This window comes from Heloderma suspectum, chromosome 7 (assembly GCF_057233095.1).
Source record: "Heloderma suspectum isolate Gila_16-S chromosome 7, 16-S_ref, whole genome shotgun sequence".
NCBI lineage: Eukaryota > Metazoa > Chordata > Lepidosauria > Squamata > Helodermatidae > Heloderma > Heloderma suspectum.
In genome coordinates, this window is record NC_139464.1 from 41,433,534 (window position 1) to 41,449,408 (window position 15,875).

Genomic DNA, 15,875 nt, shown 5'->3' on the forward strand with positions numbered 1-15,875 from the left:
GTACATTTTGTATGTTTGCTGTCTTCTCAGCTTATCTGTTTACAAAGATCAGGTCTTGGGCTGTCTCGGTGGCTCCAGTGGAAGCAATCCGTAATAATGTACTGGACTCTGTGAATCCTTAGGGCCAACTGGAAGTGACATTAAATGCATCTTTGCATTTAATGTGCACAAGAACATAAGAAGAGCCATGCTGGAGAAGAACAAAGGCCTATTTAGTTAAGAACATAAGAACAAAAGAAGAGTCATGGTGGATCAGACCAAGGGTCCATCTAGTCCAGCATTCTGTTTGCATAGTGACCAACCAGATGCCTATGGGAAGCCCACAATCGGACATCAGTGGAATATAATTCTGTTTGCATAGTGACCAACCAGATGCCTATGGGAAGCCCACAATTGGACATCAGTGCAATAGCACCTTCCATCTCATTTTTAAAAAATTCAGATAGCAGCTGCTGGGGGGGGGGGCATGATAACTATCAGGATCGAAGCAGGCAGAGGGGCCAGGAACAGCTTCAAAGGATGATTTTCAGCAGGCCCACAGCAAGAAAGGAAAGGATTACTCTCCCCCTCCCTGCCTGCTACAATCCCAATAACTATCAAGCCCTCCCACAAGCGGTTTCTATTTGCATTTAAAAAATACAAAAAACCCAATCTGTATGGTAAATGCAAAGATGCATTTAACGTTGCATCTAATGTGGCCCTGAGATGTGAAATGTGAGCACCGTGTCTTAACAGAATGTTGTACGTTATTATAACTTTGTTATAATATATGTTTGCACATATGTTATATAATTCAAGATAATGCACTATGGGTGTTTCCAGGCGGGGCTTTTATTGTGCAGTTGCCCTGCCTTATTCACATAATGTTATGAGGGTCTAGTCCTCCTGTACTTCCTACCATTTCTTCTGTCTTTTTATTTAGCAGGAAAAAAAATCAGTTAATGAAGAAAAGATGGAATCACTGTACAATGCTTTGTAATTGTTAGCAATAGGAGCCCTCCCTTGGAAGCACTTTAAGATGGCTGATCAAATATTCCAGACTTTTTGAATGTGCAAAAACAAATACGATGGTATTGGCTAAAAAAAAAAAGAGAGAGAGAGAGAGAGAAAGACGTACATTCTGGCATATTCTGGCTTTTTGCTTTTTATAGGTGAACTGTTGAGTGTTATGAGCTAATCATGAAACCACCACAGGGAAAATATGTATGGATTATGCATTAAATCCAGAGAACCATGCCAATTATATGGTTCCAAATTAAAAAAAGGGAGGGGGTCAGGAAATCCTATATATGCTGGGGAGAGGAGAAGAAGGCAGGAACGTTGTCCTTTGCCTACCTCCTGGAACACAGTGTACAGTTCACAGAAAGATCACTGGGCAGCTGACGGGAGAGTGAAATCGACAGATTGGAAAACTCTATTTACTAGTTTAAACAGCAATTAGGACGTATCTGTGCACCTTTAAAATTGCTTATGAAATGGGAGCCCTTTCTCCTATTACCTGAAAACTGGCAGTTCTGAAGATGGCAGTGTGGGGTGCGGGAATAGTAGAAATGCAAATTTGATGTCATTTTTTGATAGAAAACACAAAAATTGCAGGCAGCAGAAAACTGTCTTGAGTCTACCATTGAAACCAATGGTAAGACAAGACAAGAAAAAAAGGAATGAAAGATGAAAACATTGGGACTAATAAAAATGAAATAAATGCAATACAAACAAATGAAAATGAGTTTTGCATTTATGAAGTAGCATGCATAGGGTTTGCCTTTTCCATTGGTTAGCACCGTTTAAAGTGAATCACTGAAGTCTTTCAAATTGACAAGCAGATCAAATCTGCAAGACTGTTATTCCAATAAGCTCCAGTAAGTTACTTTGGTGGTTGTGCTTTTGGTATACGTGCGCAAGATTGCACTCTGTGGCTTAAGATAAGGGCTTCGTTGTCAGAATTAAAGGTTTAGAATGCATAAATACAGAAAGGCAAGTTTTTGTTAAACCTTCATACAATTGTGCTCAACAGCTTAAGATAAGCTTTACAAGAGGTTGATTGTCAGTATTAAGATTTTAGAATTTAAAAGCATACGTAGTTTATTAAAGTTTTGAGATACCACCAACTCCAGCATCAGAGTTGGATCCAACCTGCAGAAAAAGAGGACTGGGACTGAAAGACCAAGGCAAAATGGGGGCAACGTTGTGAGTGTAGTGTCTGGGATTGTACTATGTGTTTATTTCTTACAGGGCATGGAAATTAAGGCAGGCTCCAATCCTACACCCATTGACCTGGGAGTAAGTCCCATTGAATGTAATGGGGCTTACTTCTGAGCAGACTTGTATAGGATGGGTGGGGAACTGGTGGCCTGTGGGCCAGATGTAGAACCTTTCTACACAAGGCTTGTATTGTGCACTCATGATTGCGCACTCACAGTAGTTTACACACCGTCATCCTCCAGGGGCTCACTTGTGCTTTGCAACCATTGTCACGCTTGTTTCTTTTTTTTAAGATCAAGGAAAGTGCAGTATTTTTCTGAATGGCATTATAGTGCACAATTCTGCTATATCACAGTGCCATCTGGTGGTTGCATAATGAAACATATAGAAAGGCAGAGAAAGAGATCCCCTGGAAAAAAGCATCTGTAGAGTAGCTGATCTTAATCCTGCAATGACTCTGGAAGCAGAAGCCGCAGTAAAGGTGCAGGATAAAGGCCTCAAATAGAAATGTAATCTGGGGGCCTCTCCAACTGGCCCATGCCCCCTTCTCCTCCCCCCTGCAGAAATTAGACTTGGAAAAAAAGCTAACCATTGGAGCCAAATGGGGAGCTTTTTTTGAGCCTAAATGCCGTGTGTGTGTGTGTGTGTATGTATATGTATATATATATATGACATTTAGGGGGTTGCAGTGCACAGGGGAGCGGAGGCTGTCCCTTCCCTCCCCAGCTGTGATCCCTCAAAATTCTCATCCTGTGATGCAATTTGACTAGAAAAAACTCCCATTGACTCCAATGCAAGAGTTTTTTCAAACCTAATTGTTGCAGAAGGATTTTTTCACAGGATTCCACCTGAGGAGTGTAGAGTTAAACCTCCCTGCAGGCTGATGTGGCACAATTGAAATTGACCATCTCTCCCCATGCATGGCAATTATGATTTTTAAAAAAGCCTCCTGGTGGCTCCAGTGAGAGGCTTTTTTCTAGCCTAACACCTACACAGGGGCATCTTTTTGTGCACGTGTGTGTGTGAATGAGGAAGTGTGTGGATGGATGTGTGTGAATGGGGTATATATGTGGCTTTGACACTGCTCACTTTCAGCTTTGGCCCTGTCCGTCGCTGGCATCCCCCTGCCCCCAAAGGTTACCCACAAGGGAATGTGGCCCTTGGGGTGGAAAAGCTTCCCCACCTCAGTGTATAAGATTGCATAGGCATGCACCTACGGATAGGGATGTCAGAGAATTCCACCACGGATCTCGGTGAGGCTGAATGCCAGTGCATTCGGCCCCCTGAAATCTGTGGCGGAACAGCCTGCCACCCCCTGCCCCCCCGCGGATCCCCCCCGGGACGGGACTTACCTGGGGCGGATCTTCCGGGCAGCGGCGGCTCCAGCGGCGGCGGCCGGTCTTCCAACCGGCTGCCGCCGCCGCCATTTCCAGGCTTGTGAAAAAAAAAAAAGTGATAGGCTACGTAAATCTTTACGTAGCCTATCATGGTTGGGGATGGGTTTTTAAAAAAAAAGCGTACGCAAATGGCAGTGGCTACAGCTGCCGTCATTTGCATTCCTTCTTTTTACCGTCTTAATCTACGTAAATATATAAGTAGATTATGACAGCGAAAATCAAGGGGAACGCAAATAGTGTAGTGGGCGCTATTTGCGTTCCCCTTGATTTTCGCCATCATAGTCTACGTAAATATTTACGTAGATTAAGACGGCCAAAAAGAAGGAACGCAAATGGCGGCGGCCATAGCCGCTGCCATTTGTGTACGCGGGTGTTTTTTTTTACCCAGAGCCCTCTGTGGCCGGAAATCCGGCTGCAAAGTGCTCTGGCCTGGCCGTTCGAGGATTCCGGGGGGAGGAACGGAGCGTCTCCCCCCCGGCCAGGATTCTGGGGGGAGGGATGGAACGCCTCCCCCCCCACCATCAACATAATCCACGAAAGGTAAGTCACTTTCGTACATCCCTACCTACGGATGGCAGAGAATTCCATCATGGATTTCAGTGAGGCTGAATGCACTGGCATTCGACCCCCCGAAATCTGTGGCAGAATGGCCTGCCCCCCCGCCCCCTCTGCGGATCCCCCCAGGACGAAACTTACCTGGGGCGGATGTTCCGGATGGTGGCAGCTCCAGCGGTGGCATTGGCGGCGGCAGCTGGTATTCCAACCGGCTGCCACAGCCGCCATTTGCAGTCTGGTCTTCTTTTTTTTACCCAGATGTGATAGGCTACATAAAGACTTATGTAGCCTATCACGTCTGGGTAAAAAAACAATGGTGTATGCAAATGGCGGCAGCTACGGTGGCCGCCATTTGCGTTCCTTATTTTTTGCCGTCTTAGTCTATGTAAATATTTACGTAGACTATGATGGCGAAAATAAAGGGGAACGCAAATAGCGTAGTGGGCGCTATTTGCATTCCTTTTTGATTCGCTGTTTTAGCCTACGTAAATATTTACATAGACTAAAACGGTGAAAAATAAGGAACGCAAATGGCGGCCGCCGTAGCCGCCGCCATTTGCGTGCGCGTGTTTTTTTTTTACTTTGCCGTGATAGGCTACGTAAATATTTACGTAGCCTATCACGGTTAAATACAGGGACGCAAATGGCAGCGGCTATGGCAGCCACCATTTGCGTCCCTGCTGCCCAGCGGCCGGATGTCCAGCTGCGGGTGGAGCCAGCTGGCGGCTCCTCAGAATCCCCGAGGAGCAGAGCCAGCCTTGCAGGACTCTGGGGGGAGGGACAGAGCACCACCCCACCGTCAAGGATTCCGGGGGGAGGGACGGTGTGCCTCCCCCCCCACCGCGAAGCAGATCTGCAGAAGCAGAGAAAGCAGAACTTTCGTAAATCCCTACATGCACCTTAACAGAGGGATGTTGGAGAAATCTGTTTGGAGGGTGGACTTCGACAAGTTTTCCTAGGTTCGCCCTCCTCCCCGGACTTCATTTTGGTTCCTTCTGGGGTGCTCAATTTGATCTGCAGTGAGTTGGGCTGGTTCACAGATTTTCCAGCCATTTTGCGCATCTTTGCAGGTTCTGCAGTCTGTGCACATTTCTGAGCAATTTATGCAAATTTGGCTGCAATTTGTGCAAATTTGGCTGTAAGTTGCATGAATTGCTCAGAAAAAAAATGTTAAAAAGTTCTTGGAGTTCAGGGAGAAGCCCACAGGTCAGCTCTCAGATGAAAATCGAGCAGTACATGCTGCAGAACTCCATCAAGTCAAAAAAGAACCGGATTTCCCTGTGTTGGACATTCCAAACTTAACGGTTACGTTTTCCATGCTTTTTGGTGCATGAGTACACTTAAATCTTCTCTTCAATTCGAACCCCCCAGTGTTGGCTCGCCCATGCTCTGCATAGATCCAACATCCCCCCCCGCCCCCCAATTCACTCTTGCACTCCATTATGTGTAGAGTCAGACAGTTTCTGAAACAGCCCTGGCCTTCATTCTTATTTAGGTCTTGGTTGAGATTGCTCTGGAGTGGAAGTTTGGGGTAGAAGAAGGAATGGCTCAGAGAGAAAGAGAAAGTCCTAGCTCACAAATTTTGCCTAGGCCTGCAGTTGTAATTCTTCCTGATAGCTGGCATCCCCTAGTCAAGAAACATTATTTTATGGGACAGCTGACTTAATTTCCTTTCGGAGATGAGAGGTTTCTTTTCTGGAACTATCCAAAGCAGCTACTTAGATTGTTGACCCTGACACAGTGCCATTGTGAATCTGCCTGAAAGGCTTTCATTGTGATGACTTGTTTACTTGCCAGACTGGGGTCCGGCTACTGTGCTCCACTCTTGAGTTTGAGAAGGAAGAGGCGGACACTGAGGCTGGCCTACAGCATGGCTACAACTTCATTGAAAGTACGCAGTCCTTTGTTGTTGTGGAAGGGGAAGATGCGAGGCTCCTGCTTCCCTCCTCTATGACCAGCTGCCGCCGCCGCTAGCACTGCTGGAGCCACCGCCATCCAGAACATCTGCCCCAGGTAAGCTTCATCCTGGGGGGATCTGCAGGGGCATGGGGGGGGTGGCAGGCCATTCTGCCACGGTTTTCAGGGGACTGAATGCCAGTGCATTCGGCCTCACTGAAATCCGTGGCGGAATTCTCCGCCATCCCTACCTCTAGCTCATCTAGGCTGCCCATGCCACATTTTTGCCCCAAGACTCTCGACTCAGGCCTGAGCCCATATTCTGCTTGCCCCATCTGGGACTTCAGGGATCTGGCAATGGTTCTCGTTCCCGAACAGTTGCCCAAAACCTGTTGGGAGGTCCCCAGCCTATCCTTTCCATCTTTAAACAGGTATTCATTACCTTATCAATGGGCCTTCCATTTCCCCCCATGCCATTTCACACCTGCCAAAGCTGTGACAATTATATGCAATGACATAGCAAATCCAATCAAATTATACAATTATCCCATTGAATTATTCAGTTGTATCATGTTTCCTAGGCAATATATAAGAACATAAGAAGAGCCCTGCTGGATCAGACCAAGGGTCCATCTAGTCCAGCATTCTGTTCACACAGTGGTCAACCAGCTGCCCATGGGAAACCCACAAGCAGGACATGAGTGCAGCAACTGGTGTACATAGCCACATTGCCTCCGATACTGGAGGTAGCATATAGCCATCAGGACTAGTAGCCATTGACAGCCTTCTCCAGGAATTTGTCCAACCCCCTTTTAATAGGGATGTACGAAAGTCACTTACTTGTTCATGGTGGGGGGAGGCATTCCGTCCCTCCCACTGGAATCCTCGATGGGGGGGAGGTGATCTGTTCCTCCCCCCCAGAATCCTCGATGGCCAGCTGTGCTCCGCGGCAGCTCCGCGGAGCAGCTGGCCAGGCCCAGGCCAGAGCCGTCCACAGCTGGATTTCCGGCCACGGAGGGCTCTGGGTAAAACAAAAGAAAACAAAATAACCTCTGCAGCCGCCGCCATTTGCATTCCTTATTTTTCGCCGTCTTAGTCTACATAAATATTTACGTAGACTATTATGGAGAAAATAAAGGGGAGCGCAAATAGCGTAGCGGGCGCTATTTGCGTCCCTTTTTGGTTCACCGTTTTAGCCTACGTAAATATTTACGTAGACTAAGATGGCGAAAAATAAGGAACGCAAAGGGCGGCGGCCATAGCCACCGCCATTTGCGTACGCGTTTGTTTTTTTTTAACCCAGCAGTGATAGGCTATGTAAATCTTTATGTAGCCGATCACGTCTCTGTAAAAAAACAAAAGAAAAACACGACAAGACTGCAAATGGCAGTGGCGGCAACCAGTTGGAAGACCCGCCGCCGCCACCGCCAGAGCTGCCTCCACCCGGAACATCCGCCCCAGGTAAGTCTCGTCCCGGGGGGGGGGGATCCGCGGGGGGCACGGGGGGGCAGGCCATTCCGCCACAGATTTTGGGGGGCCGAATGCACTGGCATTTAGCCTCACCGAGATCTGTGGCGGAATTCTCTGACATCCCTACCTTTTAAAGCCAACCAAACTGGTGGCCATCACTGCATTTTGTGGTAGCAAATTCCATAGTTTAATTATGCACTATGTGAAGAAGTCCTTCCTTTTATCTGCCACCAATCAGCTTCATGGATGACCCCAGGTTCTAGTATTTTGAGAGAGGGAGAAAAGTGTCTCCCTATCCACATCATGCAGAATTTTGTAGACCTCTATCATGTCTCCCCTTACCCACCTTTTTTCCAAGCTAAACAATCCCAGCTGTTGTAACCTTCCCTCATAGGGGAGTTGTTCTAGCCCCTTGATCCTTTTACTACCCCAGGAAAGCTGAAAACATGCTAACTACATCCAGTTAGCATGAAAAAATTCCTTACTGGCCCCCAACAGGATGACCAACTTATGCCTAGGGAGATAAGTGGGGTGAGCTGCTGCCTCGGCCAGGAAAGAGGCCAAGCGATGTGTGTGGGGCCTTTACTTGGCCCCGTCAGTCAGTCCTCATCTAGCAAAGTGGAGAAAAGTGCACCTCGTGAAACTTCTCTCCAGCAAATATCATGATGGACATGATTTGAGACCACCCTGAAATTTCCAGCACCATCCTTGTTTGCATCAGGCCATGGCAGCCATGGGGGGGGGGGGCATCTGATCAGTTCTTGTGTAGTCACTGGGAAGCCAGATGCAAAGTGCAATCATTCCCAGTTTGCCTGTCAAGTTTTGAATATTGGATTGCCATCTCCTGGTCCACAAATTATATATATGGCTTTGGAGCCCCAGGTATCCCACAAGCAGAAGTGACGAGAAACAGTGATTTGATTTTTAAAAAAATCTTGTGAAATTAATCCAGTAATTCATGAAATGGCTCTCCTCCCACCCCCAAAACAACCACAACAACCACCTACGGTTTCACTAATTCTTCAGCATGTTTCCTTGGGAGTATCCACACCAAAAATATGCTTTGCTGAATCAAAATGATTTCTTTGCTGGATCCAATCAGTCCAGCACTTTGTCTCCATAGGCATCCAACTGGCTGCCACTTATGAAGTCAACAAAGAGAGCACAAAGGTGATAGCAATCCTTTCTTGTTTGTCCCCAGTTCCTGAGGAATATTACCCTTGAATGTGGCAGTTCCATCCTTTGCTGCTAGGGTTGATACCCGTTTATACCAGCAGCCATGTGTAGCCATAAATTGTCTACGTTATTTAGAGGCCATGTGAAAGAAAGATTTTCTTTTGCTTGTCTTGAACCTAATGCCTATCGGTTGCAGTGAATGTCTTTGAATGCTAGGGCAGTAGTGGGCAGACGTCAGCAGTTCAACCTCGATGGGTCTTCTTCATTGTTGCTTTTTACTAGAACACTGAGCACTGCCAACCAGAGTTGGATGCAAAATGGTGGCTCAGGTGGGTTTCTGTACACCTAGGGCTAAACTACCTGCCATTTAAATGCATGGTGAGTAGGGATGGTGGAGAATTCTGCCACGGATCCCAGTGAGGCCTAATGCCAGCACATCCGGCCCCCCAAATCTGTGGCGGAGTGAAGCCCACCCACCCCCACCCCGTGAAACGCGCGCAAAACGCAGCCTACCTGGCTGCGGCTCCGGCTCCAGCGGCTCTGGCCGCTGCCAGGCTGCTGTGGCCGTAAATGGCGGCCGTCGTAGTGGCCACCATTTGCATCCCTCCGCCGGCCCGTGATAGCCTACGTATATATTTACATAGCCTATCACCGCTAAAGCAGGGATGCAAATGGCGTCCCCTATGCCATTTGCATCCTGGGTTTAGCCGTGATAGGCTACGTAAATATTTATGTAGCCTATCATGGGCTTGCATAGGGACGCAAATGGCATCCCCTACGCAGGACGCCATTTGCGTCCGCAGTAGCCTGGCAGCGGATGGAGGCCCTGCTGCGGGTTGGTCCAGCCAGTGGAGCGGAGCCGGCCGGGCAGGATTCTGGGGGGGAGGAACAGATCGCCTCCCCCCCATTGAGGATTCCGGGGGGAGGAATGGATCACCTCCCCCCACCTGCGGAACCCGGCGGAGCCAGGTAAGCGGGGTTTCGTACACCCCTAATGGTGTGTAGGTGATCCAGTGGAGGCTGGTGGCTCCCAGGTCAGGATGTGTGTAAATCCACTCTGGGTTTCAGCCAGAATCAGTCAGAGCTGTAAAGGAGCTATCCAAGGTGCAAAGCAAGCCCCATCGACATCAGGACACCAGCCTCCGCTGAGGTGATCTTAACTTGTGATTTTACTTTTCTGTAAGTGTGTGGGGCCCTGATCTAGATCAGGACCATCACGCATGGGTAGGGGCACTTAAACCTCCCCACCCAGCCACTTTTTTCCCTTTAGTTTCCACACACACACACACACACACACACACACACACACACGGGCTTCAGAAAGGAAAGAAAAAAATTAGGGCTGTGCAGGGACTCCCCGTTCTGACTTGGAAGACACTTCATGGCTTTGGAGGTGCACCCAATTCAGCTTGGGCAGATTTGGGGAGGGGGCTGACCCGACTCGGTCCCAAACCCAGAGCGGGATTTGGATGTTGAACCCCGCTTTGGGTCCCCCCTGACACCCCGCGCAAACCCCCTTACCTTGCCACTGTCGCCTCCACTGCCTCCTCTGCCGCTGTCCTCGCTGCCGCCTCCATCGCCCCTGCTGCTGCTGCCATCACTGTCCTGCAAGTTGCCATTTTAAGGGAAGTTGCCATCCCTGCAGTAAGAGTCAGTGCGCGTGTCCAGGTCTCAGGAGTTGGCGGCAGTGAGGACGGTGGCGGAGAAGGCAGCGAGGATGGCAGCGACGAGGCCAGCAATGGAAGTGGCAAGGATGATGGCAGCGGTGGAGGCAGCAGTGGAGGCTCGGGTAAGGGCCTTGCGCAGCTGGGCTGGGGGTGCCGAAGCTCCGAAGCATACCAAGTGCTTTGGAGAGTCCCCGACCCCCTCTGGGTCACTTTGTGCTCCTTCTGCTTCACCTCAGAAGGGGCTCAAAGTGACCCAAAGCAGCCCACTTCGACTCAGGGTTTGGGCCTCGGGCTGAAGCGGTAGAAAATGGTGCCAATGGAGTTTTTTTTCTTCCCTTTCTTAAGCCCCCATATGCAGGGTGGGGGTTAAAGAAAGAAAGTGGTTGGCTGGCCGGCATGCAGGTGGCTCCATATGGGGCAACCCACACACTTACATGAAAGTAAAATTAAAAGTTATGACCACCTACATGCTATGCATTTGATGCAGCATGTAGTTTAGCCCGTAGAATTAAAGACCAGGGGCCTCTGAGCACATGCTCATCCCAAGAACATGTTTTCATGACAGGACTGAGCTCGCAGTCCTTGCACACAGTCCTGAGCTCGCAGCCCTTGATGGGAATTGAAGCCCAGCCCATCTGGAGGGCACCAGACCAGAGCAAGGAAGGCTGTTCTAGCCCCGTACGGAACTACAGTTCCCAAGGTTCCCTGGAAAGAGGGAATGACGGCTGTAAACCCGTTTTAAATTTGTAGTGCTGACACTTCCTATGAACCAAGAGTTCTCTGCTTGACTATCTGTACCTAAAATTTTGTTCTCCTGGCTGATACGTTCTCTGTCCTTTCACCCCTCAAATCTCATTTGCCATGGCTTTGGAAGGGGGGGCTTTCACCTCAACTGATGACATGAATTGCAGGCATTTAACTTACAGGCCTCTGTGAGTAAATGGCTCCTCCTACAGGAGAATTGGGGAATCATGCATGGAGACACACCATCTGTCTCCCTACTCTCTAGCTTCCTCCTCCTCCTCCTCCTCGTCCTCCTCATCTTCTTCTTCTTAGCTCAATGCATAGGCCCCCAAACCATTTATTGAAGCAAACCACAACCTGGCTTCCAATCTTTGACCTGGAAGTGAATGCAACCTTCACCATTACTGGGAACACACACACAACCCAACATCCAAGGTCTGTGTCTTGCTGGGATCCACAACTGGGATCCAGTTGTGAATATATCTATATATTAGAACACACTCCCCAACTTCGGGTTGTATCCAATGTTAGTCCTACTTAGAACAGACCCATTGAAATAAATTGGACTTAAGTTAATCATGACTATGTTAAGTCCCACTTATTTCAATGGGTCTACTCCAAGTAGGACTAATATTGGATACAACACTTGGTGCCTAACAGATAGATTGGACTACAGCTCCCAATGCCCACAGCCAACTGGCCATGGATCATGGGAGCTCTAGGTCAACACAAGAAAAGCCATGTTAAATCAGACGGAAGACCTATGTAGTCCAGTAGTCTGTTTACATGGTGGCCAGCCAGCTGCCTGTGGGAAACCCACAAGCAGGACGTGAGGGCAATTGCACTCTTCTGCTCATGTTCCCTAGCAACTGATATAGCAAGGAACACTGCCTCTGATACTGGAGGTAATATAATGCCATCTTGACTAGTAGCCGTTGATAGCCTTATACTCCATGAATTTCTCCAATTCTCTTTTAAAGCCATCTAAGTTGGTGGCCATCACTACATCTTGTTGTAGTGTGGATTCCATAGGTTAACTATGGACTGTGTGAAGACGTACTTCTTTTTATCTGTCCTGAATCACCCCCCAAACAGCTGCATGGGATGACCCCGGGTTCTAGTATTAGGTGAGGGAGAAAAAAGTCTGCCTCTCCACTAGGAATGAACAGATTTTGTTAAATCTGTTCCGTCTGTGTTTCAGGGATGGTCAGCTATCTTTTGTTCTGTTGTCCACTCACTGACAGAATCATTTTTTTTACCAGAATTTTGTTCTACTTGCATTAATTTGCATTAGCGCTAACTCGCGTTAACGAAAGTGCATTAGCGTATTTGCGCAAATGCTCATTAGCACAAATCTGACCCCAAAAGTGAAAAGCCAGTCTGCAAGTGTGTGAAATTTGTGTGACTTGGAAAAAAACAGTCTGATGCAGAATTCGCAGGTCAAATTCATAGAAATCCAAACCCATTTGAATCCATTGCTGATTTCTCTCAAATCCCTACTCTCTATTTTCCCTAAATTATGTATAATTTTATACACTTTTATCATGTCTCCCTGTATAACGCCCCCCCCCCCCCAAGCTAAACAATCCCCGCTGTTGTAAACTTTCCTCATAGGGGAATTGCTCTAACCCCTCAATCATTTTGCTTTCCCTTTTCTGCACCTTTCCCAACTCTACAATATCCTTTTTTAGATGCAGTGAACAGAACTGTACACAGTATTCCAAGTGTGGTCGCACCATAGATTTAGATATAAGATATAAGGGCAGCATGATATTAGCAGGGTTATTCTCAGTTCCTTTTCTAATTATGCCTGACATAGAATTTGCCTTTTTTTACAGCAGCCACATGATGGGTCAGCATTTTCAGTGAACCCTTATCCAAGAACGAAATGAAAAGAATGAAGTTTGTCCACCTCTGCCATAAAATATAAACCATCTGAAGGATACCAGATTGGGGAAGATTTTATTGGAATATATTACAGGGAGGGACAGGGACCTTACTGAAGGAGATATTCTTCAGAGAGCCAGTGTAGTGTAGTGGTGAAAGTGACGGACTGGGAGCCGGGAGATCCGGGTTCTAGTCCCCACTTGGCCATGGAAGCTCACTGGGTGACTTTGGGCCAGTCACAGACTCTCAGCCCAACCTACCTCACAGGGTTGTTGTTGTGAGGATACAACGGTGAGGAGGAGGATAATGTAAGCCGCCTTGAGTTCCTTGCGAGAGGGAGAAAAGCGGGGTATAAATGCAATAAATAAATAAATAAATATTCAGCCATGTTTTTGAACATAGACTTTTTTTCTTGGGTTTTTTTTTTTTTTTTAGAATCAAATTTTCCCACCACCCTACCTGACAAAGAACATAACTCAAAAGGGTTTCCTCCCTGCCCACCCCCCACCCCCGGTATACTACATTCAGTTTCTTATACTGTTTCCTTTGGTTTCTATTGATTGAGTGCCACACCCCTGTAGTGCTATGTTCAAAGTGTGAATTAGAAACTGGTGGGCTAAAGGCAAGTCAAGGAGGACTAGCAAAGTCAAGGGCTCTTGAGTCACCTCTCTTTTTTCGTTCTTGGATAAGTCTTCACACATACGCTCACACATTGGAAGGATTGTTATTGCTGATACATGGTGAGAGGCTGTCTGTGAGCAAGGAGCTGGCAGTAATGGCTCAAAGGGAGCTGTTGACCCAGCAGATGTCTGGGAGGAGATGGACGGCTTAGATCAGGGATGTTGGACCGCTTTCAGCCCATGGGCCTAATTCCATTTTGGAGAAGCTCTCGGACACCATGTTCTAGTGGTGAGCGGTGCCAAAGGCAAAAGGGGCAGGATCAAAACTACCAAAACTACCAGTATATTTTATTAAATCTCTTACTGCCAGGAAGAATGCCTTAGGAGAGGCATTTCAACCTTTTAGAAAGCTGCACCAAAGCCGGGAAACCACCAAACAATTGATGGTTAGGGGAAAGGGATGTGGCCATATGGGGAACTCCAGAGGGCCAGATTAGGACCTTGGGTGAGCTGGATTTGGCCCTTGGGCCTGAGGGTCTCCACCTCTAGCGTGCATGCACGTGTGTATACACACGCACTTATTTTTAGCTATCTCTCTTCCTCATTCAGCAGTTGCAGCCTGGTTGTCTGAAGCCAAGACTTTCACCTCCTCCTGAGTTAGGAAGGTTTGAGAAATCCACAACATATTCAAATGAATTCAGATTTCTATGAATCTGACCTGCGGATTCCAGAGTGGACTGGCTTTTTCCGAGTCATGCAGCTTCCACAGACTGTTTAAAAACAACAACAGGGGTGGGGGGATTTGCATTAATTCACACTTGTGCTAATGTGCATTAGTGCAAGTGCACATTAGCGCAACTGGAACAAAATTCTGGAATATCCCTAAAAAGATCCAGTTCTGTCCATGAGTGGATGATGGAACGAAAGACGCCAGACAATCCGCAAAATGCAGATGGAACAGGTTTAACAAAATCTGTACCTCCCTATCCTAAGTAGACCCTTGCTCTTGAGTAGACTTTGGGCAAAAGGGTCTTCTGGTGGCTAGGCAGGTGCTCTGACTACAACTCTTGAGTCACCTACCTGGTCCATTCCCTGTGCTCTAGAGAGCCACATGACAAGAGAGGAGTGTGAGGAATCAGGAGAGGGCTTGGGATGGAGTTGAAGGAGTTCTTTGAGACCCCAGGCAAGGCATCCCTGTGATGGACCTCCTCAGGCTGCCCCATTCCTTCTGTGGGAGTGGGCTTTGCTGTGGAATCCCACTCCTCCTCCTTCAAAGAGGTCTCCCCTGAGCTCATGTCATCTGGAAGCCTGATAGTGGCAGAAAGCAGACCTTAGTACAAATAATCAACAAATTATTCCAGAGAAGTCAGCAAGGATGTGCAAATGAACAGTGTCAGAGTTGGATCGGAGCCCATAGAGCCCCAAAGCAGTTCTGATTCTGAGGAAGAGATAGAAACCGTGGGAGAGGAACCCGCACGCTGTTCAGAGGCGCTGCTGGAGGGAGAGCCCCTCCCTGCTCATATTCCTGAGAGTGGCAGTGACCCTGGTAGGGAGAGGGAGGAATAAGTGGAGCTTCAGGACGTGAGGTGCCAGCGCAGAGACAAGCAGGAGATGGCAGGCGCTGAGAGGAGGCGCTTAGCCCACTTGGTGCGACGGCAACAGCTGCGCCCTGATGCCCCACAGGAAAGGGGTGGACTCTCTCCTCCTAGCGCTTACATTCAGAGGCTCCCTGCCCTTTCCTTCAAATGGAGACCAACTGATTCCCTAAGGCTGGAAACCCGTGTTAGGCAGCTCTCTTAAGTTTCCCACATTAGGCTCAGGCAATTAACATCTGTAAGCGTCATTAGGTTGAATTGAAATAAATAGGCATGGCAGAGAATTCCGTCACGGATTCCAGTGATTCCAGCCTCCTGCCCCCCTGCCCCCCCATGGAATCCCCTGGGATGGAACTCACCTGGGGCAGATGTGGCGGATTCGGCGGTGGTGGTTCCGGCTGCGGTGGTGGCTGGTCTCCTGGCCGGCTACGGCCAGGCTGCTGCGGCCGCCATTGCCGTCCTTCGAGCTGTGATAGGCTACGTAAGAATTTACGTAGCCTATCATGGCTAACCCCCCCCCCCAAAAAAAACCCAGTGTACGCAAATGGTGGCGGCTACAGCAGCCACCATTTGCGTTCCCTATCTTTCGCCATTCTAGCCTACGTAAATATTTATGTAGGCAATTACGGCAAAAAAAAGGGAACCGCAAATAGCGCCCACTATGCT